Raw genomic sequence first — 6126 nt, 5'->3', positions numbered from 1 at the left:
CGATAAATGTTTCAATATTTAATGTTATCGTGGGTTATCTGTTGTTTAGATCTTTTTGGCTGTCTGGTCAGAAAATTCTCTCACTTGTGTCTGTTTAGCGTAGTCTTACATCAACAGTTAGCATGCTATCATTTCCACACATATGTTATATAATTATTTTGGTTTCTTTTCCTTCTCTGTGTATCTGAAAGAGACCATATAATGATATCCCTCTGGCATATATATATTATTCAACGTACTCAACCTCTGTACGTTGATTATTTGATGCCATCTGACCAACAGGCTGGCCAGGTGGAGTTTTTCTGGTTTTCTTTATGTATTTAGCACCTAAATAGAGGCCAGTTTATCATAGAAACTTTTGGGAACATATTTCCTTGGCAGATCACTCACACGTTGCGTTGCCTTTAACCATCACTTTAACCATCAATCAAAAACAAAAAAAAAAAAAAAAAAAAATTTAACACATGTTTAAATTTTAATAAAATTTACATATTTTTTAACATAAACATCACATAATTATTAATTGAAAATATAATCTTTTAGTTATAATCCTGTTATCTTTATGTATATTTAAATGTAAATTAAAACTGCAATCTTTGAAACTTTAACATAAAATTAAAATTTTTAAAATTATTTCTGTGATTAAAAGTAAAATATATTTCTATTTTTAATACCAAAATTTATATAAATTAAAATAAAATTGTAAGAGATACTGAAAAACTAATTAAATTTTTAAGAATTTTTTAGCTCCTTCTGCCCTGCGGGTAGTAAGAGATCATACCCACGGGTATAAAGCTTTTTCATACTTATGCTCTCTTAATGCTAATGGGAAGAAAAGTGTTAAAATAATAATAATAATAATAAAATATATCCATTGAGTGTTCGGTCAGGCACACAATTCACAATTAGGTGGCCGGTTCGTGAGAAACGGAACAGATCACCCTCCGAAAAATTTCTGGGATTGTTTTCCCGGATTCTATCTTGGATTCCCAGTGCGGTAATCTGACGTCTGAATCGCCTCTGTCATCCGGCCGACATTTTTAAGATTTTGTTAACTTTACGTCTAATTCTTGGGCTGAAATTTGAAAAACTGTAGACCTATAAATTCCCACTGTCGTCCGTCCGTCTGCCTGGGAAAGTAATAACTTTTATATTATTAATTATTATAAAAAAAGCCAATAAAGGCTTAATTTTAAGGGTAGCGATGACTTTTTAAAATATTGTAAATGCCAGTAACGAGTAAAATTTTCATATATAAAATCATCATAAAATTTTCCTTATTTAGTCTCGAGAACGGAGTTTTTTTTATTTTTTATTTATTTTTTATGTTTTATTTTTAACTCTTTCCGCTCTGTTCCGCACTAAGAGGACCTCTTTTAGTAGACCCATTATGTGTTCGGCCAGGCCCACAATGGGGCGACCGGGTGGTGAGGGACGGGGCCCGAAATATCCGAACGGACCACCCCCCGAAAAATTCCTGGGGATTTCTCGACCCGTTCGGATTCGATCCCGGGTCCCCCAGAGCGGTAGGCTGCCACCTTGACCGCTCGGCCATCCGGCCACTCGAGAACGGAGTTAGATAAATGAAAGTCGAGACCAAATATAAAAAGCAAAAAACAGGAGGCCCCCAATTAACTGTATACGAACTTCGATTTGTCAAAGAAAGTTACGTTATTTCAATTCAAACTTTTCCCCTAAACAGAGTTAGATAGATGGCCGGCATGAGTATTGCTAACAGGAAAAGTATGATATATTAAAAAGTTATAATATTTTATTTTAAAAAAGTCATATTTTTAATTATTATAAAATGGTAAAAAGCTTAATTTTGAGGGTAGAGAAGAGTTTTATAAAGAAAAAAAAAAAACGTAAATGCTAATAACGAGTATAATCATTAAGTCTGATCCCACTCGAGATATGACACACGACCCCTATTATCTCCCCATATACCCTCGACCTTTAATCGTTCAAGTTTGATAGGATCAATTCCCCTAATAAACATACCTCCTGCAAAATTTCAGACATTTTCGACAAAAAGCTTCAAAGAGGGTGAATAAAATCGTACCCTACACACTTAACATCCATACATACAGAAAAAACTCCGGAATTTTTTTGCATTTCTCGATGCTTCAAGGTCCCGAGTCCAAAAATGTAAAAGTCTGGAAAGGTTCTTTTTGACCGATCGCCATACTTTCCTCTGTTTCATCTCCATACTTTCTATAAATCCCCACTGTCGTCCGTCCGTCTGCCTGGGAAAGTAATAACTTTTATATTATTATTATAAAAAGCCAATAAAGGCTTAGTTTTAACGGTTAAAAATATTGTAAATGCCAGTAACGAGTAAAATTTTCATTTAGTCCGACCCTAATCCGCACTCTAAAATTTTGCCCTCTATCTACCTGCCCCCTCGAATTTCTGTACTTTAAGATTTAATAGCATCAATGCCCTTTGTATACAAGTTATAGCACCAAATTTCGTTTTTTAATCTTTACCCCATCCTCAGATATTAAACGAAATAGACGCAAACACACAACACACAACTAGGAATTTTTTCCCCGTGTCTTTTGACTTTTTGAGTTCAGAATATCTCAAAACGTCGTGATTTGCATAAAGCTCGAAAGGTCAAATTTGACACGATTACAATATTTTCCCATATTATAATAACTGGAAAAGTGAAACGGAAATTTTTCTCTACGAGTTAAACCGCTGTTGATATTCAAGTACATTTACAGTATTTATTACATCGTAATTATATGTAAATTAAAAAAAAAAAAAAAAACAATTTACGATACAATCATAGCTTTAATTGTAAAATTATTAGTTGAGCATTTTAAAATATAATCTAACTTAACTAATCTATTTGAAACTCTTAAAGTCTGTATTTACACGTCAGAAAGGTAAAGAAAGCGTTGTTTATATTATACTTTATACGCCTACTTTTATATCGGTGTATGCACGAAATACCACCAGCTGGGTTTGTTTAATATTATCAGCAATGATGTACACAATGATTTCACCATAAATTAACATTTTCGAATGATTCATCTATTGCCACACGCGAGAAGTCATCCCTAGCCGTTACGCGTGACATTTTCTATTGCATTTGCTGATATCTTTAGGATATTCACGTAATTTGTTTGTAATTCGTGCGAAAAATTTGCACTTGTGAGCAAGAATAATAAATGTACTGTACATGTTACAAAGGAATGGATATAATTTTCGTCTGATTCAAGAACAAGAAAATATGCTACGAAAATTTAAATTGTAATTATTTTTTAGTTTAAATTATTATAAATGATAAGTAATGAGTTAATTTTTTCGATAAATAAATTAATCAAATTTTAGTAAAAATAAAAACTATTATTATTTTTTAACATACAATGTTTGTTTAGTTATGTCAACGGAACACTTGGACGTTCTGCTTAGCGGGGATGCCTTCCAAGAAGTCTTTTAAAGGAAACTGGCCACTATTTAAACGTTACAGACGTGGAGAATACCCGGAAAATTCCATGTGGCCAGCCCGTCCGAGCGAGGCGCGAATCCACAACCGAATTCCCAGCGTTCAGGAAACGAAGACCGCTTGGCCACTGATGGGCCCTTTAACATACAATAAATCGAAGGAACGATAATGATCAAAATTTTTCTTAAATTCTAAGATTGTTGCTGAGAAAGAGTTCTTACTGAAAAAAAAAAAAAACAAAAAGATAAATGAAAGTAAAAAATATTTTAAATAACTTTATATAAATAATCAATAATTCGATTAAGAAGTAATTTTTATATCAGCAATCACGGCAGTAACTCCCCGCCAAGTAAAAAAGTCACTGATTGATTATATATACAGGAATTAGAGTTGCTGATTTTCGGGAGTCGATTTCTCCGTCCCAAACACCTGGAGTAATTCCGAATATCTCGTTTGAAAAGAAAATGTTTTCTTGGGTAGGGTGCTAAATTTCAAGATTTTCTGTAATGCGGTTACCAAAATATAAGCAATTTAAAAGCGCAAAAATCGCCAAAAAACTTGTATTTTCTTCGTATTTTTCTTCATCTACGATGCAGACGCTCGTAGAGAGAAACTACCGGATCTAGAAAGCTCAAATTTTAAACATAAGCCTTTCTCATTATCAGGATCGCCATACTTTCGGGTAGATAGGTCAAAGTTCATGGGGTTTCTCATAGAGCTAATTTAGTTTTACGGCTTAATTTTATGCTTATAAAGATGAATTTGCATGGAAACAAATGAATTTTATTCAAAACTAGCAGACCCGGCCACGCGTTGTTGTGGCTCAAAATGTATTTATTATAAATGTATAAAACTTCCCCCGTGGGGGGAATTTTAAAAAATTCCTTCTTAGTGTACATTCTCTTGACGAACCCTATTAAAACGCAATCAAAACCGCAAAAAACCGCATGTAAAATAGTATAAATAGAAGCAGAGTTCTTTATAGTAAGTCTTATTCCTGTCCCTCTCCCCGCGGGGGAATATCGGAAAATACCTTTTTAGTGTATATTCTGTTGACGTACCCTATTAAAACGCAAAAAAAAAACCGCATCTAAAATAGTATAATAGAAGCCGAGTTCTTTACCGTAAGCTATAATCCCGTCCATCTCCCCCGGTGGGTGGGGAATTTCGACACGTATATTATATAAAAACACGTGCGTATTTGAATGCAATGTTGCGTCAAAATTTCAAAGGAATTGGTAGGAACAAACGAACGTTATATTTTATTTATATAGATAGATAGAAAATGATCTGCTTTAGTCCATTCTCACAGAAAGGCATAATGCTTCGCAGAAAAGCAAACTTAGGTCGTTGGAGTTAGCGCCATCTGTTGGACATAAAAGCCTTAATCCTAGATGATATCTTTTAATTTATATGAATGTTTAACGGAATAATATATAGCCTATGTCCACCCTGAAGGTCCATTCTAAATATTGGTGAAAAAATTTTTGAAATCGGATGAGTAGATTCGGAGATTACCTGTTACAACGAAACTTAGTTACCTCTTTATATATTAGTATAGATGTTACTTAGAATGACAAAAGCTTAAATTTATGCCAATTAAAACTTTTTATAACGATTTATCTAAACGGCATATCGAAAGCGTCGGTCGGCGGCGCGTTTAGTCATCGAGCGCTGACCGAATTGTGCAGGTACATACATCATCGTCTTACGTCTTGATGTAATAATAGAATTAGTAAACAAAAACAATTGATATCCAAACGAAAAACATCTGAGATGTAAAAAATTAAGCCAAGTAAAATTTATGACAATTTAGACGACGGTCAGAATGTTTCTTAGCAGCTTTTCTTTGGTAAGAATAAGCTTGGCGCTTGGAAGATTTTTACCTGTATTATTGTTTTCTACATTTCGCCTCCAAGCGCCAAGCTTATTCTTACCAAAGAAAAGCTGCTAAGAAACATTCTGACCGTCGTCTAAATTGTCATAAATTTTACTTGGCATAATTTTTTACATCTCAGATGTTTTTGTTTGGTAAATAATAAACGGAAATCAATTCATTATACAGTATTATATTTCAAAATGCCATACACTGGTCAAAAACATTATAAAGTAACCCGTACGCTTTTTTTTACCACAATTTATTTTCAGACGATTTAGCAAAGAATAATCGATTCATTGATTTTTCCACGCCTATCAGCAAGTTAATGTTATATGGCCGGCCATATAACCATAATGCGGAAGTCAGATGGAGAATATTAGCTTAGCATTCTAGTGGACTCAAGATTGAATCGGGCAAGAAAACAAGAAATTTTTTGGGTAGTCTGTCCCGGATATGTCAGACCTCACCATGTGCGCATTATCAGAATGATATTTTTTAAACTCTTTCCTCTCAGTAGACACTTTTTAAAAATTTAAAAACTTTTTCCGTCTTATGGGCACTAAGAGGGCTTCTTTTTGCAAGCCCATTATGGGTTCGGCCAGGACCACAATGGGGCAGCCGGGTAGTGAGGGACGGCGTCCGACATATCCGAACGTACCACCTCCGAAAAATTCCTGGGGATTATTTGACCCGTCTGAATTCTATCCTGGGTCCCCCAGAGCGGCAGGCTGCCACTTGACCGATTGGCCATCCAGCCGTCGCTGGCGGATGTTCTGTTAACAGCTATAAT

The sequence above is a fragment of the Centruroides vittatus genome, unplaced genomic scaffold, assembly GCF_030686945.1.
Source record: "Centruroides vittatus isolate TY-2023 unplaced genomic scaffold, ASM3068694v2 scaffold_324, whole genome shotgun sequence".
NCBI classification, from domain to species: domain Eukaryota; kingdom Metazoa; phylum Arthropoda; class Arachnida; order Scorpiones; family Buthidae; genus Centruroides; species Centruroides vittatus.
The sequence above is the reverse complement of the archived record's forward strand: the minus strand, read 5'-3'. Positions refer to the sequence as shown.